This window comes from Cebus imitator, unplaced genomic scaffold (genome assembly GCF_001604975.1).
Source record: "Cebus imitator isolate Cc_AM_T3 unplaced genomic scaffold, Cebus_imitator-1.0 Scaffold2, whole genome shotgun sequence".
NCBI lineage: Eukaryota > Metazoa > Chordata > Mammalia > Primates > Cebidae > Cebus > Cebus imitator.
The window spans coordinates 397,879-423,679 of NW_016107317.1; the positions used below are offsets into that span (position 1 = coordinate 397,879).

Here is a 25,801-nt window from a genome sequence, read left to right on the forward strand (position 1 = left end):
TTTTTTGGTAGAGTTGGCATTCGCCGTGTTGGCCAGGCTGGTCTTGAACCTGACCTCAGGTGATCCACCCACCTTGGCCTCCCAAAGTGCTGGAACTAGAGGCGTAAACCACCACACCTGGCCTGTAGAAGACTCTTAAAACTGTCACATTTGGCCTGGTGCAGTGGCTCATGCCTATAATCCTCGCACTTTGAAAAGCTAAGACAGGAGGATTGCTTGAGGCCGGGAGTTTGAGACCAGCCCGGACAATATAGTGAGACCTAATTTCTACAAAAAATTTAAAAATTAGCTGGGCATGGTGGCACATGCCAGTAGTCCTGTAGTCCCAGCTACTTAGGAGGCTGAGGTGGGAAACTATTGAGTCCAGGAGTTTGAGGCTACAGTGAGCTACAATCACACCACGGCACACCAGCATGGACAACAGAGTGAGACCCTGTCTCTAAAATAACAACAATAACATAGTCATAGGTATTTAATAATGCTTAAATATTTTTTCCACCAAAATTCAGTTTCACAGAAAGCCAGTGAAATGCAAAGTGAGATTTTAAAGAATTAATTTGGATAATCATTTACTTCTCCAAATGTATGAAAGTCATCAAGAAGAGTTTGTAATCATGATTTTTTTTTTTTTTTTTTTTTTGAGACAGAGTCTCGCCCTGTCACCCAGGCTGGAGTGCAATGGTGCAATCTCGGCTCACTGCAACCTCTGCCTCCTGGGTTCAAACAATTCTCCTGCCCCAGCCTCCCGAGTAGCTGGGATTACAGGCGCCCACCACCAACCATGCCCAGCTAATTTTTGTATTTTTAGTGGAGACAAGAGTTTCACCGTGTTGGCCTGGCTGGTCTCAAACTCCTGACCTCGTGATCCGTCTGTCTTGGCCTCCCAAGTGCTGGGATTACAGGCGTGAGCCACCACACCCAGCCTGTAATCATGTTTCTAAATATTTTTAGGAGTGTGTGAAAGTGTCAGTAAATATTTATGAACAAAAAGCCTGTTTTGATTTTCAGGATTTTTGGAACAGTTGACAATTGGGGTTGCTTTGCTCTTCCATCTTTTTTAATTGAGGACTTTTCTCTAACTTTTAAGTTATCAGTCTCTTTTATTTCAGTAAATCTCATGTTGTATCAAAATTAATTTTTACCAATGATAAGAAAAGGATAAAGCAAATCCAACAGAGAGTTAGCAGTTATATAGGCCAAAGGCAAAGTAATAAATATCATAGGTCTTTCTCATATTTTGCCATTTTTAAAATAAGATGGCCTCCCTTTAGTGTAGTAATTAAATTTATAGCAGTCCTGTGTTTAACAACACTTTTGCCACTAGATGTCACTATACTAAAACAATTGTTAAGCTTCTTGAAACTGCTGCAACGTGGTGCAATCTTTTCAAAGGCCTTTGGTTAATAAGGCTTCTTTTGTAGCACCTGGATTTCTCATAAAACTAAGTCATAGCTTGCTTCAAGCACAAGCTGGTTGGAAAATATACATGTTCTGTGACACGTTAGTAATCTAGAATTACTTATTTTAGTGTTTATCAGTACAAGAAAGGAAAAAAAACTTGCTACCATGGGAAACTTCTTAGTGACCTTAATGTTTTGGAGAGAAAACTGTTTTCAGTTTATCACTGTACTCAAAGAAGCAATTATCACACCCCAGGTTTCTCAAAAGTTTGGATTTTAATCCTTTTTTTTTTTTTTTTTTTTTTTTTTTTTTTTTTGAGACAGAGTCTCGCTCTGTCGCCAGGCACCAGGCTGGAGTGCAGTGGCTCGATCTCGGCTCACTGCAGCCTCTGCCTCCCAGGCTCAAGCAATTCTGCCTTAGCCTCTTCAGTAGCTGGGACAACAGGTATGCACCACCATGTCCAGATAATTGTGTATTTTTAGTAGAGACGGGGTTTCGCCCTGTCGGCCGGGCTGGTCTCAAACTCCTGACCTCAGCTGATCCGTTCACCTTGACCTCCCAAAGTGCTGAGATTATAGGCATGAGCCACCGTGCCCAGCCAAGAGTTGGGGTTTTGCCTTAAACACCTCCAATTTCTTAGGGCCCAGTGTAAATCTTGACACTTAATTCAGTAAATGCAATTAAGCATTAGGGTAGTATACTAGATGTCATGGGGGGAAAGGTTAGCTCCCAGGTCCTCTACTCTCAAGAAGTCTCATTTGGGAGACAACACATGCCCACAGCACGGGGTATTATATGTAAACCAAATGAGTAGTGCATTCACTAGCTTCTATAGGATTTCAGGAGATCAGTAGCTCTTGAGAGCTAATGGTAGTGGATTAAAGGTGTCCTTAAGATAAAGTATATTTAGATATGAAAAGGTAGGACAGTTATAAGTGAGGAAAACAATGAGCCAAGGTTTAAGGATAGGAAAATGCAGGCAGTAAAGATTTAGAAAAATAAAAACTCAAGGGCCCTGAATTTAAAGCATACACTTAGGTTTAATATTTTTTAGGGGAATTGGAGGGGGCATGGAAGGATATTGCTGTGGAAAAATAATATGTTACATGATACTTTGTAATATACAGAACACTAGCACTTGAAGAACAATGAATTAAAGATGATTGCTCTTTGATTTTAAAATACTGTACTTCTGTTTTAAAGTCTACTACTGGCGGAGCACGGTGGCTCACGCCTGTAATTCCAGCACTTTGGAAGCCTGAGGCAGCAGATCACCTGAAGTCAGGAGTTTGAGACTAGGCTGGCCAGCATAGTAAAACCCTATCTCTACTAAAAATACAAAAAATAGCCAGCCATGGTGGCACACACCTGTGATCCCAGCTACTTGGGAGGCTGAGGTAAGATAATCACTTGAACCTGGGAGGCAGAGGTCGCACTGAGCCGAGATCGCACCACTGCCCTCCAGCCTAGGCGACAGAATGAAATGAGACTCCGTCTCAAAAATAAATAAAAAAGTCTATTACAAACACTTTTATTTGAAAGAGAGACCATAGGCATAGGGCTTAGTATAGTACCTGGTACTTAATAAACCTTCAGTAAATGATTCTTGTTGGTAGTAATATTAAATCAGGAAAAAATACTATAGACGTTTTACAAAATAACCAGTTTTCTTCATAAGAGTCAAGGTCTTGAAAGACAAGGAACAGTTGAAGAATTGTCACAGATTTAAGGAGACTGAGGCATGCAGTGTAGGTCCTGGAATGAAAAAGGATGTTAGTGGGGAAAAAAGGGCACATTTGAATAGTTGTGTCGTTTAGTTGATTATATTGTTTCAGTGGTAATTTCCTGGTTTTGATCATTGTATTGTAGTTACATACTATGTTAATATTAAGAGGTTTAAAAATACAATTTTGTTCTAGAAAAGATTACAATTCCGTGTTCAAACTAAATTCTCTACTGAGAGGTCAGATGTCAGCAGAAAGAGTTTAGAATCTCCTACCCTGTAGAACTTTTAAGATCCGCTGAAGCCCATTAAGCAATCCACTAGGATGGCTTAAGGCAAGAGTGGGTTCCCTTGAAGACAGAGAAGTAGACCACACCTCTGAGGTGTTCCCTTGATCAGGCTTTGGCTTAATGGAATGTCGGAGCTCAACTTTCTACATCAGTAGTAGGGCTGTTTTTTTTTGCCTTTGTGTGTTCACTGGAGTAGCGCTTTTAATTTCCTTTAAGAACTTGTCCTTTGCGTTCACAACTTGGCAAGTTGGTGCAAGAGGCCTAACTTCCAGCCTATCTCAGCTTTGAACATGCCTCCCTCACTCTAGCTTTTGATCTAAAATGAGAGATGTGTAATTCTTCCTTTCACTTGATCACATAAAGACCATTGTAGGGTAATTAACTGGCCTAATTTCAGTATTGTTGTATTTCAGGGAGTAGGTCCAAGGAGAGGGAGAGAGGTGGGGAAATGGTTGGTCCATGGAGCAGTCAGAACACATATAACATTTCTCAATTTAAGTTTGCTGTTTTGTATGGGTGTGGTTTGTGGTGCCCAAAACAATTACAATAGTGACATCACTGATCACAGATCTCTGTGACAGATATCATAATAATGAAAATTTTGAAATATTGCAATCTGTTCCATTGATCCGTTCCCTTTTTAATTTCATGGATAGTACTTATGGTGTTGTATTTAAAAAGTCATTTTACATTTAGGTCTGTGATCCATTTTGAGTTAATTTTTGTGAAAGGTATAAACTATATGTACTTCTAAAGACTATGTAGTTAGCAGTCATTGGGTAGAGGGTTTTATATATGTCAGTTATGTTGGTTGATAGTGTTTTTTGAATTTTGTATATTCTTACTGATTTTGTGTTTAGTTTTATCAATTGAGAGTACGGTACTGAATTATTAACCTGTTTTGTTGAATTGTGTATTGTTCCTTTGGATTCTGTCAGTTTTTCCTTCATTTGTTTTTTTATAGCTGGCATGGATACATTTAGACTTATTATGCCTTCATGATGTAGTAACTTTCATCATTATGAAATGCCATTCTCAATACTCTTTTTTTATGTCTACTTTATGTAATATTAATAAAGCCATTTGTGTTAGTCCACTTTGAGTTGTTGTAAAGGAGTACCCATGGCTGAGTAATTTATAAAGAAGAGAGGTTTATTTGGTTCATGGTTCTGCAAGCTGTATAAGAAGCATGGCACCAGCATCTGCTTTTAGTAAGGACCTCAGAAAACATTCAATCATAGAGGAAGGGGAAGGAGGAGAACAGACATAACACATGGTAAGAGAGAGGGGCAGAGGTGGGGGAGATGCCACACTCCTTAAAACAACCAGCTCTCACATAAACTAGTAGAGACAGACTTGCTCAGTACCACAGGAGCTCACAAGCCATTCTTGAGGGATATGCTCCTATGACTCATCTCTCAGTAGACCCCACCTCCGACATTAGGGGCCACATTTTTTTCTTTTTTTGAGACAGAGTCTCACTGTGTCGCCAGGCTAGAGTGCAGTGGCGCGATCTTGGCTCACTGCAACCTCTGCCTCCTGGGTTCAAGCGATTCTTCTGCCTCAGCCTCCAGAGTAGCTGGTACCACAGGCGAGTGCTACCACGCCCAGCTAATTTTTGTATTTTTAGTAGAAACGGGTTTCATCATGTTGGCCAGGATGGTCTTGATCTCTTGATCTTGTGATCCGCTTGCCTTGGCCTCCCAAAGTGCTGGGATTACAGGCGTGAGCCACCGTGCCAGGTGGATTTGTATCTTTTTTTATTAATTTATTTTTGACTCTTGTCTTTGAATTTAAGGTGTGTCTTTTGTAAATAGCATACAGTTGGATCTTGATATTTTATTCAGTCTGACATTCTCTACCTTTTGATTGAGGTATAAAAACCATTCACTTTTAATGTAGTTATCAATCTGGTTAGATTTGCCTTTTTGTTATTTCTTTTTTTTTTTTTTGAGACGGAATTTCACTCTTGTTACCCAGGCCGGAGTGCAATGGCGCGATCTCGGCTCACCGCAACCTCCTCCTCCTGGGTTCAGGCAATTCTCCTGCCTCAGCCTCCTGAGTAGGTGGGATTACAGGCATGCGCCACCATGCCCAGCTAATGTTTTGTATTTTTAGTAGAGACAGGGTTTCACCATGTTGACCAGGATGGTCTCAATCTCTTGACCTCGTGATCCACCCGCCTCAGCCTCCCAAAGTACTGGGATTATAGGCTTGAGCCACCACGCCCGGCTGTTATTTCTTTTCTATACATTCTAATCTATTTTCTTTCTCTATTCCTCCTTGACTGCCTCCTTTTATATTAAATACATGTTTTTCGTTTACTGTTTTAACTCTTCCGTTGATTTTTTCTAACTATTCATTTTTTTGGAGTTGTTTTCTTAGCAGTTGCTTTAGGGATTACATTGTACATGTTAATTTATCAGAGTCTACTTCAGATTAATACTAACTTAATTCTGGTAAAATATATATGCTTTGCTCCATTGTAGCCTCTCTTTTTTTGTGCTATTATTCTCATGCACAATACCTGTATATGCTTGTAAACCCAAAACACAGTTTCATAGTTACTGCCTTGAGGATATTTGTCTTAGAAGTTAAGAGAAGGCATGAATAAAAATATATTTGTAGAATCTTCTGTGTTAACTCACATATTGATGATTTTTGGTGTTCCCCAGTTCTTCCTGGACTTCAGGACCCCAACGGTTGTCACTTCTTTTCACCTTGAGAAGACTTTTGTTATTACTGAATGTTACAGGTTCACTAGCAGTAGATAGATTTTCTCAGTTTTTGTTTATCTAGGAATGTCTTTATCTTTTTTTTGAGGGATAAATTTGATTGAAATGGAATTTTTGGTTGACAAATTTTTTCCCTCAAGCACTTTAATATGTCATTCCACTTTCTTCTAGCCTCCATTGTTTCAGATGAGTTGCTTTTCTCTAGCTCGTTTCAGTATTATTTTTTTCCTTTAGCTTTTCATAGTTTGTGATATGTCCAGGTTTTGATCTTTTTGTGTTTATCCTACTTGGGTCCTTTGAGCTTCTTGAATGTGTGGATTAATATTTTTCATCAGATTTGTGAAGTTTGTCTCTTCTTTCCTTCTGGGATTCCATTATGCATGTGTTGGCATGTTTGATGTTGCACAGATCTCAAAGGGTCTGGTTTTTTTCTTTAATCTTTTCTCTTTGTCCTTTAGATAATTTCTATTTTCAGGTTCACTGATTCTTTTTCTTGTCATACCAAAATTGCTATTCTGTTGCTCTAGTGAATTTTTCATTTCCATTTTTATACTTTTCAACTCCAAGATTTCTATTTGGTTCCTTATTTGATTTTTAAAATTTTATGTATTCGTTTATTTATTTGTTTTGTAGAGACAGAGTCTCATTATGTTGCCCAGGCTGGTCTTAAACTCCTGGGCTCAAGCAATCTGCTGACCTTGGCCTCCCAAAGTGATGGGATTACAGGTGTGAGCCACCATGCCTGGCCTGTATTTTTTAAATATGTATATATAATTTCTATCTCCTTATGGGGAATCTGAATTTGTAGATTCATTGTCATATTTTTCTTCTTTTATTATGATTTTCTGTAGTTTTATCAGCTTATAATTGCTTTGAAATTCTCGTCTGCTATGTCTAATATTTTTGATACACAGAAGCGATTTCTATTGACTGCATTTTTTTCTTGAGTTTAAGTCATACTCCTGTTTCTTTGTATATCTGGTAATTTTTTTGTTAAGAACTGAGCATTTTAGATAATGTAGCACCTGTGGATTCTGATCCTCCCCCAAACTGTTTTTGTTACTTTTTTGTCTGTTCATTGCTCTTTGGTAACATGTTTGTCAAACCTGTGAAAGCTTTTTCCTGTGGTTTGTGGCTATTAATGTCTGTATGTCTCTACCTCATACCCTTCTTTTTAAAAGACTACAATCACTTTATTATTGCTCAGATTTTTGTGGATCAGGGATTCTAGAAGGGCTCACCTGGGCAGTTCTGACTTTGTTATACAATTGCAGTCAGTTGGTGGCTGGAGCTGAAAAAACCTGGGCTGAGCAGCTGGGGGCCATCTGGGCAGCTCTCTCTGTTTATGTAGTCTTGGGATCCTCTCCATGTGTCTGTTTGCTTTTTAAACTTGCTTGTATCTTTACATCTGCTTCCCTAGGGGTTGTCCCTATGTCTGCATGGATTAATAGCCAGTTATTGATCATAGGTTGTACTTAATCACCTTGATCAGGAAGGCTTTTGTCATCTGTAAATGGCTGTGTGGCAGGGTAGCACATTCAAAGTTCAGGCCATTTTCAAATTTTATCTTTTGCTTACTGCTGAACCCTTTTACGTCTCTTGGAATACACACAGCTTCAGTGTCAGCTAGCAGCACGTGACTGGTTGCACCCTTTTAGGTCTCTGCTGCAAATTCATACTGCCTTAGCCAGGAGTAAGCTTGCCCTGAGCACGACCACAACCTCATGTTAGTATAGTTTTTGACACTTTGCACTTGCCCATCTCTGAGATAATCACTTCTACTGATGACACTGCTGGGTGTGGATGTTACCTATTGTTCCAAATAAGTCAGCAGCCTCTTCCTGTTAAAGCAGGAAAGCTTCCTGTTCTCATTACCTGTCCCATTCTAGTACAACATGAGGCAGGAAGGTTGGGAGAAGCCTCACATCTGAATGCCACAGATTCTCACTATTTTTACCCAAGTTCNATGGGTGATAACAAGCAAGCTTTTTAGGCCTTTTTTTTTCTTTTTCTTTTTTTTTTTTTGAGATGGAGTCTCACTTTTTCACCCAGGCTGGAGTGCAATGGTATGATCTTGGCTCACTGCAACCTCTGCCTCCTGAGTTCAAGTGATTCTCCCACCTCAGCCTCCCAAGTAGCTGTGACTACAGGCATGTGTCGCCACATCCGGCTAATTTTTTGTATTTTTAGTAGAGACGGGGTTCCACAATGTTGGCGAGGCTGGTCTTGAACTCTGACCTCAAGTGATCTGCCTGCCTCAGCTTCCCAAAGTGCTGGGATTACAGGTGTGAGCCACCGTGCTGGCCTTTGTTCCTGTTCTTTATTCCTTCCTCCCTTCTCACCCATACCTTTTTCTGTCTGCTTTAGGATTGAGTTCTAATATTTATGTTCTAATATTTATCTGCACCATCGGCTTATCTCTCTCTCTCTCTCTCTCTTTTTCTTACACACACACACACACACATTTTTTTCTGGAGTGCAGTGGCGCAATCATAGGTCACTGCAGCCTTGAACTCCTGGGCTCAAGTGATCCTCTAGCCTCAGCCTTCTGAATAGCTAGGACTACAGACATGTAGCACCATGTCCAGCTAATTAAAATAATTTTTTTTTTTTTTTTTTTAAGAAATGTGGTCTTACTGTGTTGTTCAGACTGGTCTCAAACACCTGGCCTCAAGTCATCCTCTTGCCTCAGCCTCCTGAGTAGCTGGGATTGCAGGTGTGAGCTCCCTTGCCTAGCAAGATTCATTGTGTGGGTTTATCAATAGTTTGTTCATTTTATTGATTCCTTCTTATGGAAATACCGTAGGTTGTCTATCCATTTGCCAGCTGAAGGAATCTGGGTTGTTTCCAGTATTTGGTGATTATAAGTAAAGCCAACATAGGTTTTCTGACAGTTACAATGTATGATAGAATTGTTTTCCAAAAGATTTAATAAACTAATTTCTAGTAAAAACAGTACTATTTGAGCATTTCTTTTTCATAATATCCTCTTCAACACTGGGCATTATTTAAAGATTTGTTTTCTCCAAAATGGAATCATCTTTTATTCTGATCATGAAAGTGACATGTGCTCATGATTTTGTCATTCAACCCTCTGATTTGAAGCCTCAATATACTCCATTTTGTCCCTTTCATTAGAGCATGACCTCCAGAGCTGGAATAGTATTCCAGATGTGGATTGGGTCCAGTGCCTTGCTCTGCATGATATATTCCTTTTAATATAGCCCAGGTTTAAGTAGCTTTTTTGGCAGCCACATGCACTTGAGTCATATTGAATCATCTAAAACTCTAAAGTGTTTTTCACATGTGCTGACGTTAAACCATATCTCCCCCATCCTGTATTTCTGCAGATAGTTTTTGGACCTTCAGTGCAAGACTCACATTCATCCACAGTTCAGTGTCATATGTAGCCTGAGTTTCTAGCTTGTTGAGGCCTTTTTTGAATCCCCACGATTAACACACCATGAGGGGCCTCACTCAAGCCATTAAAGAATGTTTAGTCTGGGCACAGTGGCTCACACCTGTAATCCCAGCACTTTGAGAGGCTGAGACGGGGGATCACGAGGTCAGCAGTTTGAAACCACCCTGACCAACATGGTAAAACACCGTCTCTACTAAAAATACAAAAATTAGCTAGGTGTGGTGGTGTGCACTGGTAATCCCAGCTACTCAGGAGGCTGAGGCAGGAGAATCACTTGAACCCAGGAGGCAGGGTTTGCAGGGAGCCGAGATCATGCCACTGCACTTCAGTCTGGGTGACAGAGGGAGACCTTGTCTCAAAAAAACGAAGCAAAACAAAACGAAACAGAAAACACTTCAAAGCAGTGCATGTAAAGTCCTGCATTTAGATTAAAAATAATCAGTTGTATAAGGACAGGATGTGGGAAAACTGGCTCAACAGCAATTCAGTGGGGGCTCTTTTGATTTCAAGTTCAGAAAGTAGAAGGAGCAGTCTCAGGCACTTGGCACTGGTTACTGTACACCTGCAAGAGTGCTCTGGGTATCGTGTTTGAGATTTTTAAACTAGGGTACATCCTGGGTAGAGTGATCAAAAGTCATTGTCTAGAAAACTTGTCTTATTTTTTGGAGACAAAGTCTCACTCTGTCACCCAGGCTGGAGTACAGTGGCATGATCTTGGCTTACTGCAACCTCTGCCTCCTGGGCTCAAGGATTCTCCCACCCCAGCCTCCCAAGTAGCTGGGACTATAGTCGCACAGCACTATGTTCCTCTAATTTTTTTTTTTTTTTTTTAATTTTTTGTAGAGGTGGGGGTTTCGCCATATTGCCCAGGCTGGTCTTGAACTCCTGGGCTCAAGCAATCCGTCCACATCAGCCTCCTAAAGTGCTGGCATAATGCCACCACACCTGGCCCACTTTTTCTTGTGGAGGGGATTTGAAGCAGATAACAGTTTTAGTTTGTGAAAGAGATGACTCGAGAATCCAACTCTCTTCTAATATTACATGGCTGCCAAGTACATACAGGATCTAGTTTATTATATAAAGTCCTGGTGATCAGAACTGAGATCAGTAGAGATAAATTATTGGGAGATAGAGTTAGTTTGATATAAAGAACTTTCTATAATACGTCGAATGGTAGTTTCTATTGGGCAATTGCAATATGTTAGGCAGTGAGCTACATACTTTTCAGACAGCATCTCACATTGAATTCTCACAGCATCCTTGTCATGTGGGTACTTTTAGTCTCAATTTATAGATAAGGATACTGTTGTTTAGAGATAATGATTTGTTCAGTGTTGTGCAGCTAGGAAGTGGCTGAGCAGCTGTTCTTTATCTAGATCTGACTGTTCTCAGAAGTCTATGTCAGTAACCTTTTTGCTGCCTTGTGTGGTATTAAACTATCTCAATTACTAGAAATGTTTAAGCACAACTGGAATGATTCTTCTTTGTAACTTAGAATAAATTCCTGCAATTCACGAGAGTGCAGACAGGCAATGTGGCATAATAGGAAAAAGCACAGACTTTGGAGATAGTTCAGGGATGAAAAGTGTCCTATATGGGCCTTAGGATCTTGGTCAAGTCACCTAACCTCTTTGAATCACATTGTCCTCATCTCTAAAAAGGGACAGTAATACCCCTACCTCAGAGGGTTATTGGGAAGATTAATTTATGTGAGTAGCATGTGTTATGTCTTGGGGACTCAGCAAATACATGCTGTATGCAATTATTTAACTTAAACAATTATGATCATTGGACTTAGAGTACCATCATTTTCGCTTTGTCTCTATTTTTTTTGTTTTTGAGATGGAATCTCACTTTGTCGCCCAGGCCGGAGTGCCATGGTGTAATCTTGGCCCACTGCAACCTCCGCCTCCTGGGTTCAAGCAATTCTCCTGCCTTAGCCTCCCGAGTAGCTGGGATTACAGGTATCTGCTACTGTGCTCAGCTAATTTTTGTATTTTTAGTAGAGATGGGGTTTCACTCTGTTGGCCAGGCTGGTCTTGAACTCCTGACCTCAGGTGATCTACCCACTTGGCCTCCCAAAGTGCTGGGATTACAGGTGTGAGCCACTGCGCCCGCCCTTTCTATTTTTGAACATTAGAATTACATTATCTCTGAAATAATACCTGCTAATATACCAGTTAGAACAGAAGTTTTGGTTGCTAGGCTTGATTTTGTTTACAATTTTGAACAGATCAGGTGTGTAGGTTTACTTTTTATGGTTTTTCTGTTATCTCCCTTGCTGATAGCAAGTAGCAGCCATCCCCTGATTTGCTGCTGTCAGCTAGGAAACCAAAATAAAAACCAGTAGGCCTCGGCTGGGTGCGGTGGCTCATGCCTGGAATTCCAGCACTTTGGGAGGCTGAGGCAGGAGGATCACTTGAGGTTAGGAGTTCTACACTACCCTGGCCAACATGGTGAAACCCTGTCTCTACTAAAAATACAAAAATGAGCCGGGTATGGTAGTGTGTGCCTATAATCCCAGCCATGCAGGAGACTGAGGCAGGAGAATCATGTGAACCCAGGAGGCGGACGTTGCAGTGATGAAATCACACCACTGAACTCCAGTCTAGGTGACAGATTGAGACTCCATCTCAAAAAAAAAAAAAAAAAAAAATTAATAGGCCTTGGAGGCAGTCTGAAGGGCTTCCTGTTACTAGAATACATAGGCATTAATACATGGGATTTAACTATTTTGGTGACCTGTAGGCCATTTTTGTTTTTCCCTGTTTCTTGGCTATTTAGGGAGTTGGAATTATTAAATAAGTAAGCTATAACTGGATGTAACATGATTTTTGCCTTCCCTTTAAAAAAATTTTTTTTAAAGAGACAGAGTCTCACTATGTTGCCTGTGCTGAACTCAAACTCCTGGATTCAAGTGTCTGCCTTGGCCTCTCAGGTAGCTGGGACTATAGATGTGTTCCACCTTGCCAGGCTGATTTTAGGTCTTGAAGATTACAATTTAGTACAGAAAACAAACCTCATGATTGACTTAAAGACTAGGATTTTATAAGCATAGTGTTCATTTAGTATTGTATACTGTAATGTTATAATACTGTGTTGAGTGCCTGTTTACCATGTGCCAAATGTGACACTGATTGCACTTCATATAGGACCTTTGCAAATCTTCCAAACAGTCCTATGAGGGAAATATTAATATCATCCTCATTTTATAATACTAAACTACAAAGAGGTTAGACAACTTGCTCAGTTTCCAGAGATTTAAATGCAGGTCTGCCACAGTCCAAAAGCCAGATGATTTTTAACACAGAGGAAGAGGTGGACCATAGTCATAGAAAACAGCTGTATATAGAGAGGAGTGATTACTTGAGCTGAACCTAAATGGACAGGTGGGGTTTTTTGATGTGATATGTTAGGTTGGGTCGGGAAGGTGGATGAAGGAGCTCCTGGGCTGAGAAGAGAGTCTGAGCAAAGTGGGCCTGAATATCCTGCCTGCATTGAGGAGGTGGGATGGAGGCAGAGAGATACCTCTGTGACCAAAGAGAAGGGTGCAATTTGAGAGGGAGTAGGAAGCAAGGTGAGAAAGTTATTATTTTTATTATTATCATAAGACGGAGTCTCTCTCTGTCACCCAGGCTGGAGTGCAGTGGTGCGATCTTGGCTCACTGGCAACCTCCGCCTCCCAGGTTCAAGCAATTCTTTTGTCTTAGCCTCCTGAGTAGCTGGGACTACAGGCACATGCCATCACATCCAGCTAATTTTTTTGTGTGTTTTTAGTAGCGACGGGGTTTCACCATGTTGGCCAGGCTGGTCTCAAACTGACCTCAAGTGATCCACCTGCCTTGGCCTCTTTGAGTGCCGGGATTACAGGGGTGAGCTACCACACCTGGCCAGGTAGGAAAATTAGATTAGGGCCAGATTATGGAGGCTCCTAAAGAAGAGGGAATTGAATTTGAAGGTGATGCCATAAGGAAGTGATTGTAGTTCTGTTTGTTGCAGTAGGGAGCGGGGTATTAACATGTTGACAGCTGCGCTTTTTGAATGAATTGGTATGACAGTGGCCAAAGATGGGCAGTCCAGTGAGGAGAGATTGTTGTACTTTGCTAGTGATGAGATGAGGAAAGCCTGGGCTGGGGTGGGGATAGTGGAAGGAAGTGCAAACTTGAAAGGCATTTTCAAAGAAGACATGACAGGATTTGGCAAATTGGGTGCCAGGGAATGAAGAGATGGGGAAATAGCCATAAAGTTACATCACTAGGGGAGGAGAATAATGGCAGAATGGGGAAGTGAGATTAATTTTGTTTGTTTGTTTTGGAGATGGAGTCTGGTTCTGTCACCCAGACTGGAGTGCAGTGGCACGATCTTGGCTCACTGCAGCCTCCACCTTCTGGGTTCAAGCGATTCTCTTGCCTCAGCCTCTGTGTAGCTGGGATTACAGGCATGTGCCACCATGCTCAGCTAGTTTTTGTATTTTAGTAGAGATGGGTTCCATCATGTTGGCCAGTCTGGTCTCGAACTCTTGACCTCAAGTGATCCGTCTGCCTTGACCTCCCAAAGTGCTGGGATTACAGGCATGAGCCACCGTGCCTGGTGGGAGATTAATTTTGAATTTTGGCCTTGCAAAACCACAACTGGTAGGAGCCATTTCACTGACGCATACTGAACACTCCCTAGCCTAGCATCCACACAATGCCTGTTCTGGCCATGGAGGAGAACACTTCAAAAGGAGGCACTGCGGAGGGTGGGAAGGGTAGAGGAGCATGGTAGGGAATGGGAGGGGCAGATATCTTCCAAAGTTTTCGGTTCTCCTGACCTGCTTTGCCCTGGGTTCACTGAATGCAATATTACAGTCATGGCAAATGCTACCATACTGATGTGCTTAACACAGAAGTAATGTTTCCTAGAGGGTAAGCTAAAACTCTTGGAGGGAGTGGGAGGTTTTTAAATCTTTGTATTATTATTGTACTGTTAATGTTCATCCTTCTGAGTCTGTATGTTTAAACTGAGAGTGAATACTATTATGAATTTACAGTACTCATGTTGGAAATTGCTATCCTCATTTAGAAACCGTTAACCTTTATGTTAATAAACTATCGTTCTTAACTGAGCATATGAAATCTGTGCTGAACAGCTGCAGTCTTTCCGGAACACTAACTTAAAAAGTGCTCATCATACTTTTTGAAAATCAGAAGCATGTGGGTGGGATGAAGTCACCTGAGCAATTTTCTGTAATTACAATTTTCAAGGCCTTTTCCTTTGTCTTTTTCCAACTAACCTAAAACACGCATGCATGCATGCGCTTACACACACACACACACACACACACACACACACACACCCACCAGCAGCAACCTGTGATTTTCTTCTTTTTCTCTATGGACTTTTTGGCCTTGTTTTTGTTAAATAGTTGCAGTTCCCTGGGAAGGTATGTGTTTTCCTGTTCCTTCTCTGGTTTATTTGAAACCTTGTATCTCTGAGAACTTTGGAACCCCCAGAACAGGCTAGATGTCCACCTAGACTTCCAAGCTTTGAATACCCCATCCTAAAGAATTTCTAGGCACGTTAGATCTAAACTAATTCCCCTAGGGTGCTACTGGAAACCCCAAAATGCCGATATCCTAGAGAATGACCAGAAACATGCTCAAGTTGTTACACATTTTTTCTGTATGTGGCTGAGGCTCCTCAGTGCCATCCTGGTCAGCCAGTACTGGAATGTGACAGAACTGGCATTTGCGCCCAGGAACAGCCCACGCTGGGAATTCGCTTCTGCATTCTGATAATTAAGCCTGGTGTGCTACTAATATTGTTTCCTGAAGTAAGAAGAGCTAGGGAATAATATAATTTCCACTTGTACCTTTTAATTAACGGAGGAATGGAATGGAAAGGGTTTTAAAGAAGACTTTCATGAGAGAGGATTAGCACCTGGCGTAGTTTGGTAATTCCATCATTGTTGAACACATTTTAAGAATACCACTGCCAGTTTTTTCAATAAGGTAACTGAAAATAATTCTAAACTTTGGCTTATTTTATGTGCAGAATAAAATTTTTGGTTTTCCAGAAGCATTCAAGAAAGGCCTTGCTAAAAAGTGTTAGGCGTGAAGCAGTGTAATATGTTTGTCTTGCTATTTTAGGGGTCACTCCTTCATCTTCCTCTTCTCTTTCCCTAAGTAACCAAAGCTCTTCACCCAGAGTGGAATTTGGGGCCTATATTTTCTGTTCTTTTTTTTTTTTTTAATTTTAAAAATACGGAACGCTTCACGAATTTGCGGGTCATCCTTGCCCAGGGGTCATGCTAATCTTCTCTGTATCGTTCCAATTTTAGTAGATATGTGCTAAGTAGATAAGTGAGTACTTATATTTTCTTTAATATCATGTAGCTCTTTCTTGTTACTGAAAGCAGAGAGAGCTTTTTCAGGGAGGTTAAAATTATCGTTATCTTATTATCGTGTTATTTTTCCTTCTTAGTAAGTTATGAGCAATGATTTTCTTTCCTGAAGCTGTCCGAAAAGATACTCTTATGCATGTATATAGTGCCTGGGGTCATAGAAATTAGGTATTATGTCATTTGTTTCAGAAGATACACTAATGCTTCAAAAACTAGTGACAGGGAAAACGGAGTGTAGTTCTTAATCTTGTTGCCTCAAAACTGAGCAAACGTTTTGGGAGAGCAAGTTCTTGCTGGACATCACTAAATAAGAATGAGTTGATGTCACGCTTGGCAAGAAGCAACTCTTTAAAAATTTTTTTTCCATACAAATAGTACAGCATGGCTGGGAGGAGGGATTGCGAGCAAAGGGTAAAGAATTATGGAGGGAAAATAAGCAGGAGAAGGAATGTGAGAATGAGATCTTGCTACAAAATAATTAATATGCAAGCAAAACCATGTTTGTTTTGTCAGGAAGAATCTGAGTTAGAACATGAGCTGCTGAAGGGGAGAGATGTTTACCGTGTCCTCCCCCACACCCTCAGAGGGCCGTTGTGCACAGATCCCTGCGGAGGGTTGTGTAACCGTTTTGACTTGTTTTCAGAGAAGAATGGCCCCTGTAGCTCTTTTGGCTCAATATAATGCTGCATCAAATACGACTGAAGAAGTCTCTGGAATACAGTTCTATCAAACTCAAAAGATGGTCATTTTAATGAGAATTTCCAAACACCGGGAGGTAATACCGTGCAGACTATGTGCCCCCACCTGTCTCCTCCTTCCCAGATGTTTGTGCAGTATTGGGAATTTAGGCAGTCCAATCAATGGCTGATTTTACAGTTTTCCTACAAGACAGAAAATGTCAAGATTAGCCAAGTATTTATTGAAATTAGCTGGAGTTATCTGGCTACATGAGTGTCTGTGGTCCGGTGTGTCATAATAACAGTGGGATAGTAGGCTGGGATGCTACTGGCATCTTGGGTGGGCCAGCCTTTATTGTGTGTCACTGCTGTGTATCGGCAGTTTTTGTCCCTGCCCACTAAATTGCCAGTGGTGCCCCAGCTTCTGTGATGTCCAGGAAAGGCCCTTCTTCCAAATTCCTTCTGTGTTTCAGGGGAGCTAAAACAGTATGTGTTTTACAGTATTACTAAGCAGCATAATTTTCTTTGTTGTTCATTTGCATAAAAATCTTAGAAAGTCTTAAGAAGTCGTGCATTTATAATGTAGCATAGGTTTGATTCAGAGTGAATTTCAGCAAAAACGTTTGGAAAAATTGGATGGAGGGAAGGAGAAAAAAAAGGCAAAGTGCAAAAGGGTTTCTTAACTAACACACTGTTGTTCCCCGAATCCACACTCTAGCTCTGTGGGTGATTGCTCTTTATTTTCAAGAGCCTGGGGTGGAGGTCAGGGTTGGAGGTAAGGTAGAGGGGAAGTAAGAGAACAGAAGATGGGGGAAGAGGCAGGCAGGAATAAAAGATTTGGATTGGAATATAAAGATGGAAGTCAGTGGAGATAATGAAAGACCATAACAAAGCAACTGGAGATTTTACATGGCATTGTTAAGTTTGCAGTGTTGGCTTTTTTTTTTTTTTTTTTTTTTTTTTGAGACAGAGTTTCGCTCTTGTTACCCAGGCTGGAGTGCAATGGCGCGATCTCGGCTCACCGCAACCTCCGCCTCCCAGGTTCAGGCAATTCTCCTGCCTCAGCCTCCTGAGTAGCTGGGACTACAGGCACGCACCACCATGCCCAGCTAATGTTTTGTATTTTTTTTTTTAGTAGAGACGGGGTTTCACCATGTTGACCAGGATGGTCTCGATCTCTTGACTTCGTGATCCACCCGCCTCGGCCTCCCAAAGTGCGCAGTGTTGGCATTTTGAGGACAATTCTGAGTACCACAAATCTAGAACTTCTAAAAGAAAAACCCTCTAAAATAATTATATCAGTTAAAGACCTTTGCACACATGTTAAATTAATAGTATTTAATGTCCCTTTGTAGGTTTCATCTTTTAAGCCTGTCCTGCAAAAGACTGTGTCCTTCTAGGTGCTTAGCCAGGAATTTAGGCATGCTGTCACCTGTTGTTTTCATTATCACTTCTGAGTAGCCATTTTTCCCTTAGATTTTATTAACTGAGTCAGTAACTGAAAGTGTTATTGTTTTCCACTCATCTGGACTTTCTGAAAATAATACAGTGCTTTATTGGAAAAGCTAAGCGTAGACATTAGCCAAATGTTTGTTAAAAATTAACCAAATTAAATGTTATTAAATAAGATGTGCAAATAGAGGAAAATTTTGAGAAATAGGAACAGATCCCACTAATCTTTGTTGTCAGTCACTACTTACAACCTTGGCTTTGCAGCAAGCATGAATTAAGTAGAATAATGTTTTTCGTAATGCTTCCCCTATCTTTTAAGTTGGTTTGAAAACATTCAGTTGCATATGTACCACTGGATTTTTTAGCTGTTTCACTGGTTGTTACCCTGGCAGCCTTCCTTCAGTAAAAGTCTTGTTTTTGTCATGGGCTATTTCTCTGAGCAGCCAATGTTTTGCCCTCTCCCTGTCTAATCGTTCAGGCTTGGTAACTCTTAGAGTAGAAATTACCTTGGTCAACCACATGACGAAAGAGTGGGCATGGGTTTTCCTGAATGTCTCCTGAGGTGACCAAGGGTGGAGCGGTGGTAGTGTAATAAACTCCATGGGAAGTGGAGCCATAGATTCCATCAGCTTTGCAGAGGGGCCTTAGACCCAGCAGGGTTTAAGAATTGCTGCTGTGGATAGGAAGCCTTATCCTCTATAGAGATTATCAGCTGCTGCCTTAGAATTTCTTTTTCATTTGCACTATGTCAGCATACAGAAAAAAAAAATAGCAGATACCTGTGTATTCATCAAATTTGTCATATTTTAGTATTTTGACATATTTGCTTCAGATCTCTTTCCCTGCAGGAAGAAAAATATACATTTCAAATAAACTTAAAACCCCTTCCCCACCCTTTGTGTCCTTCCCTGGTATTCCCTCCTCCTCCCACTCCTCAGGGAATTATTGATCTGATTTTGGCATTCATCATGCCCATGTGTTTTTTTCATGGCTTGTTTTTTTCCTACATATTTTTGTATATCTAAGTAATGTAGAATATTCTTTCACTTGTTTTGACCTTATGTAAATTGTGTTCTGTATGTATCCTTCAGCTACCTGTGTAACTTTTTCTTTTCCTTATAATTTTGAGATTTATCCAGGTTGATATATGCCTTATTTATTTTCACTGCTCCGTAGTGTTCCGTCAGATGAATATTTCACAGTGTATTTATTCATCTACTTATTGATGAATATTTGGGTTGTTTCCAGTTATTTCACTATTAAACAGTTTTGTAGTGGACATCTTTGTACATGACTCCTTTTGTACAAGTATGAGAGCTTTCTCTAGGGTTTGTAACTAGGAGCAAATTGCTGTCTAGTAGGGCACATGTATTTTCAGCTTGACTAGATATAGCCAATTCACTCTTCAAAGTGATTATGCTGTTTTATCGCCTTAGTACCTTTATATGAGAGTTCCTGTTGTTCCACATCCTCAATAAAACTGGATATTGTCCCAGCTGTTCCTTGTTTATTGATTAAAGACAGCATTGTACTTAGCAACCATGTCCAACACAGGGTCAGAAGCAAACTTAATTTTCTTATACCATGCTTCTTCCTTTTAAAAGAATTGTTTTGGTTTCTGACTTATAAATCCAACATAACCATAACATAGCTTTTTTTTGTCATATGTATTTTTTAAATAATCTTTTTCTCTGATCACAAAATGAATATACAATTATTTTAAGGAACTTGGAAAACAAAATGATGAAAAAGAAAACTAAATTCTACTACCTAGACATAGCCATTGTTAATAACTTGCTATATTTTTCCTTCTAATGTAGACCTGTGTAAGGTATACATTTATTTTATAATTAAAATCTGTCATTTTATATCACAGTTTTACTTAAAATTCTATTGTGACATTTCCTGTGTCATTGAATATTGTGTAAAACCACCATCTAAATAGCTGGATAACATTTCTTTCTGTAAATATGTTGTATAGTTTAATTATTCTTTCATTGGAAGACATTTTGGGTATTAAAATGATACTGGAGTACAAAATCTTGGTACTTATATTTCATCTGAATTTATTTCTTTTGGATAGGTATTTAGAAGAGGCCAGTAACTATTAATGGAATTAGATTGGATGGATGATAAAAGCAGGGCATCAGGGGGGAGAAAAAGTCAAGAGGGCAAAACAACATGTTTCAGGATCATGAGGTTCATGAATTCAGCTTCTCTCATATTTGAGTTGAGTGGCAAATCTGTCTCTTACCTGAATTTGGAGATCCTTCTCTAATTAGATCCTTCTCTAATTAGGGGTGTATTAGAGGGATGATATTAGAGGGAAACTCTGCCTTACTGTGGACACCAGAGAATTGGTTGTGTATTGTAGTGTTCAAGGGTTTTATCATTCAATATTCTACTTCCTGCAGAGTTCCTGACTTGAGTATCTTTTACAGAATATTTCATTGAAGTAGACTTTTAACCTTGACTTGCTCAACCTCTAATTAGAAGCAACTCATTGTCATATAGGGAAGTCTGCTCCTTTATGGAACATCTTTGAGTAGTTGAGTTCCCCTTTTTCCCATAAGCCCAGATTTGATTCCCTGTAACCTTCATGCATTCTTTAACTTGTTTAAAAGCTCCCTAAAAATAATTCTGCAAGTATTTCAACTTTATTTCTCTATTAGCTTCTATAATTAACATGAAAACAAAGTCTAAAGTTTCAAGTCTTTTTTTCCAAGGCATAATTTAGCTTTATCATGTCTTCATAGTGAAAATTATGTATGTGAACATTGGTAGGATAGAAAAACTTTTCACATAGTTTTATACTTGGTATCCAGAAAACTTCCAAAGTGTTTAGGTTTACTCATTATTATTTCTTAGAAATTGAATGAATAGAAGCAGTGGCTTGAGTATACACAGTCCCACTTTTTCATTAATAATAACCACATCCCCCCCCCCTTTTTTTTTTGCACAAAAGTGTTACATGTATTTTCTTGTTTAATCCTTGTACAACCTGTTAAGGTACGTATTTTCTGCATTTGGCAGATAAGGGTGCTGAGGCTCAGAGAGATGAAAGACCTTTCCTGTCATACAGTTATTAAAGGCAGAGCCAGGATTTAAACTCAGGTCTAATTCTAAAACCTGTATATTTAACTAGTTTGCACATCTGTCTTCCTGACTTTATTGATTCATAAAATCAAAGGTCTTTCTCTTCAAAATATATTCATGTTGGATTACTTGGCTGTCTCATTGTCAGAGGTCTGCTGCTTCTGCTGGCTTCTCTGTGGCAATCCCAGCTGCTCTCCCCATGGCTTGGGCACAGCAAAGATTTCCTTTCTCTGATTGCCCATCTCTCCCTAGTCCCCTGTGGGGCACTTTCCTGCTTCTGAGGAAACTGAAGCAGGAGATGAGGAAAGGGTAACAATTAATTACATACTTTTTTTTCCTGAGTGTTATCAACCAACATGTTCCATAAAGGAACATGTTTTCACAGCTGTGTGCTTTAGAAACAGGGAGAAAAGTTTGAATTTTTATGACTCGGGTATCTTCAACAAAGACTGTGATGTATATACTTAATGGAGTTGGAACGTGGAAACCCATTCCCTCCCTCAGCCCTGGGATTGGAATCTTTGTGTTTATGGTCACGTGGATATTCAGATATGTTATCTCTGAACATGAGGCCCTGGTGAGAGAACCAAGGAGTGAACTTGCTAGAATATGATTTAATTACCCTAGATCAGTCAAGCTTTGACTTAGTGATGGCAGCATATATTGTGTATTTTTACGTAGTTGTAGAGGAAAGGAACAAAGTTTAATTGGCTCTGTTGAACTTTGGTATCACTTTTCTCTTACAGTTCCATATAACTGCTTTTGCAGACTCTTCAAAAGGCTGAAGGCAAGCAATTTATAGATAAGGGCTCATTTAGTACTTGCACAAGAAGAGCCCATATCTTCAAATGTGGGTGACGTAAGTTTACTTTAGAAACAGAAATGAGTTCATTTATTTGGAGAGATGTGAACAGAATGTGCGTCTTTTGCTCTGGGTGAGAAATAAGTTTAAATTTAGAACTTTGCTTGGGAAATGAAATGGAGGAACTGGGCACTTGAGCCTCTTAAAAGTTAAGGGTCTTTAGCCAAGGCCCAAGGGAGCACTGTCTTGGTCCATCTATAACAAAATACTGGAAACTGGGTAATTTATAAAGAACAGAAGTTTATTTCTCACCTTTCTGGAGGCTGGGAAGTTCAAGATCAAGTTTTGTTGAATTCCGCATCTTCTAGAGGGGATGAACACTGTGTCCTCAACTGGCAGAAGGAGAAAGGGCCAAAGAACAGGAGTGACTCCCCTGTAGAGCCCTTTTATAAGGGCAGCTAATCCCATTTACTCAGAGAGGACCCCTCACGGCCTAATCACTTCTTAAAAGCCCCACCTTCTCTAGGATCATTAGCAACACCTACATTTTCGAAGGGTCACATTCAAACCACAGGAAGCACCAATCGTGTGTTTCAAAACTCATCCACATATGAGCACTCCTCAGCATATCCAAGAGCAGTCTGTGGAGAACTATTTTTTTGTTTTGTCTGTCACAGAGTGTCTTTCTGTCACCCAGGCTGGAATGCAGTGGCATGATCTTGGTTCACTGAAATCTCTGCCTCCTGGGTTTAAGCGATTCTCCTGCCTCAGCCTCCCGAATACCTGAGATTACAGGCACGTGCCACCACACCTGGCTAATTTTTTTTGAATTTTTAGTAGAGATGAGCTTTCACTATGTTGGCCAGACTGGTCTCAAACTCCTGGCCTCAAGTGATCCACCCGCCTCAGCCTCCCAAAGTTCTGGGGTTATAGGCATGAGCCACTGCCTCCGGCCAGAGAACTACTTTGTGTAAGTCTATGAGGGCCTTTCAGAGATAACAGTACACACTTTTCCCTTTAAGGACCTTACTGAATAACTGGGGAGAGAGAGCAGGAATGTCAACTATGATACAGAAAAAAGGTTCTATGGTAAATACAAAAAGTGAACCTTTGCAAGTGAGTTCCAGAGAGCCAACTCATAAAGGTAAAGATTTAGTCATAAATGAGCTATGTTGCTATTGAAAACATCTTGATTCTAAAGTATGACCACATCTCAAGCAAAAACTGTCTTAAGCCTGAATTAAGAGAAAATGATATTTTAAGTTAATTCCTCAAGTTGCCGAATAATCGACCCTAGAATTTCAAGAATTGGTGACTCTAGTGCTCTCATGGTTTGGCTCCTGTATTATCTCCCTCAAGTTGCAGTAATATTTCTGTCACCAAAAATCATTAATTGGTAACATTATTCCTTCTGGTAATTCCAACACATATTTCCATCACTGTGATTTTTTTTTTTTATGATGATGATGATTTTTACTTAGTATAGGGGATTACCTGCCTCTCGAGGTCATCCTGACAAGATAAAATTCAGAACATGGTTAGCACAATGCTTGGCTGAGAGAGTGCCATTGTTAATATTAGACATTATCTTTCTTATTTGTGAAATACAGTGTTTTAGATAGTGCCTGGCATATAGTTAAATTTTAGTAAATTATAATGTTGTTTCTTGTTTTCCAAAAGATTTTAGCATGTTTTATCTCATTTAATCCTCTCAGCTACCTTCAAGGTATATAATGATACCCCTCTTTTACTGATATAGAAATTGAAATTAAGTGTATCTTGACTTCAGATTTTTCTGGCTGATTTAAGCAGATAAAGAAATTATTAAAAGAATGGTGGATAGCTCACAGAATCAACTGAAGAGCTCTAGAATCCTGTTTTGGGCTGTCTAGCCAAGTAAAATGGCCAAAATCATGCTACAGAACTGAGCCACTGCCAAGTACCTGCCGTGCCTTGCTCAGCAAACAATGCTGGCCGGCATTGGTGACCGGACTTTGCCACAGGGGTTGCTTCTGCTGCTCCCTTGGAAACTGTTTTACAGAAACTGCTGTCGCCAAGGAATGTACTTCATGGAAGGCCCTGTTTTGCAACATTTGCCACCTATTTACAGTCTGGAGTGGGTGACAGTTTGCTTTATTGCCAACTCATCGTGTCTTAACTCTGTGAAAGGAGTACTTCATTTTATTTCCTTTTAATTGGATATAAACTGAGTAGAAGCTGAGATTATTTTCCTTATGAGTAGGCTTCATATGTGGAAAAATCAGTTTTTTCTAAAATTGACCTTGTTCTTAGCAATTATCTGCTATAAATATTGTCTCAGCATTTTAGGCTACTACTAAATGAGAACTTTCCATCTGATCAGGGCGTCTTCTCTGGTGTAAACAATCCTGTTTCCCATTACCCATTGGAGCACAGGGTATGTAATCCTTTAAGGAAGCCATGATGAGTTAACGCATGCAAGAAGGGTGACCCCTTTAAGCAAGAAAAGTCCTGGCATTAGTATTTCAGATTTTTTTCTGGTATCCTTTTCTGATATTTATTTTCATTTAAAGTGGACCTATGGTTCATCTTGCTGAAAATCTCCAAAAAAAAAAAAAGAAGAGAAAAAACTTTCATGTCCCTAATGTGATTGCTGTTAACTGTATAAAAATAGCCCCCCCTCTTTTATAATCAGTCTTGGTGTGCCTTGCAAAGTCTATATTTCTAACTTGCATGTACTTGAAGCTACTGCGAGCATATGTTAAACACCATTTGGAAACAACAACAACACTTTCAACTCTTAAAGCAGGCTCTTTTGGGAAGGAAAGAATCCTTGAGTGCTGCAGCCATCCATCGTGCTTTGTCTGGAAAGCTAAGGTTTTTGGGCAATTAATGTTTCAGCAAGTGGAGAACACCTGGGTCTGGTGAGCACCAGCTGCCAAAGTGTGGGGGGCACCCAAGTGGCCTGTTCTTCCAGGATGGCATTCACTCTTCCAGGCAAGTGGGACAAAGTGGTCTTTCTGGCTTCACTCAGTGAGAGTTGTTGAAAGATCTTCTCATCTGAATTGTGAATATTTGTAACGTTTATTTTATTTTCATAATAAGAGTAAGGGTCTTCTGACTTTGAATATATTTCTTTTTACAAATAATTTTGAAGTAGTCCTGATCCTGTATTAAAAGAAACATGGTGTGTCAGTATAGAAGAATCCTTCATCCCCTTTCCCTTAGAAACATGAAATTTTCAAAGTTTTCACTTGGATGAAAACCTGATTTATTTCTCTCCATTTTCAGGGAAGGAAATGGAATTTTTTTCTTTTGTTTATCCTTTTTTAGTTTTCATTTTGTTCCCTGTTGGTCACATATTTTTTTTTCTTGGCCTCCTTATTAGAGGGGTATTGTGGAATATTTTTGCTTAGCAAAAATTAACATACCTGACTTTTTAATTGTAAAATATATGTAACATAAAATTTACCATTTTAATCCTTTTTCAATGCACAATTCAGTGGCATTAAGTAGTATCATGCCCATCATGACCATCCATCTCCAGAAGTTTTCCATTATCCCAAATCGAACTCTATATCCATTAAATAGTAATTTCCCAATCTCTACCCCCAGCCCTGACAACCAGTTTTTTTTTTTTTAAGCTGGAGTTTTGTTCTTGTTGTCCAGGCTAGAGTACAATGGTGTGATCTCCGCTCACTGCAACCTTGATCACTTGGGCTCAAGTGATTCTCCTGCCTCAGCCTCCCGAGTAGCTGGACTTACAGGCACCCACCGCTGCACCCAGCTAATTCTTTTATTTTTAGTAGAGACGGGGTTTCACCATGTTGGCCAGGCTGG

General features: G+C 39.9%; 1 protein-coding gene and 1 non-coding gene across 4 annotated transcripts in view; one reads left to right on the forward strand and one right to left on the reverse strand.

The window, feature by feature from the left end:
• The window catches only part of BORCS5 (BLOC-1 related complex subunit 5), a 90,492-nt gene that overhangs the window by 18,621 nt on the left and 46,070 nt on the right, over positions 1-25,801 (forward strand). The window lies entirely within an intron of this gene.
• LOC119471545 lies at positions 15,810-15,912 on the reverse strand. The gene has a single exon (XR_005200619.1). It is a non-coding gene; the product is annotated as a U6 spliceosomal RNA (small nuclear RNA).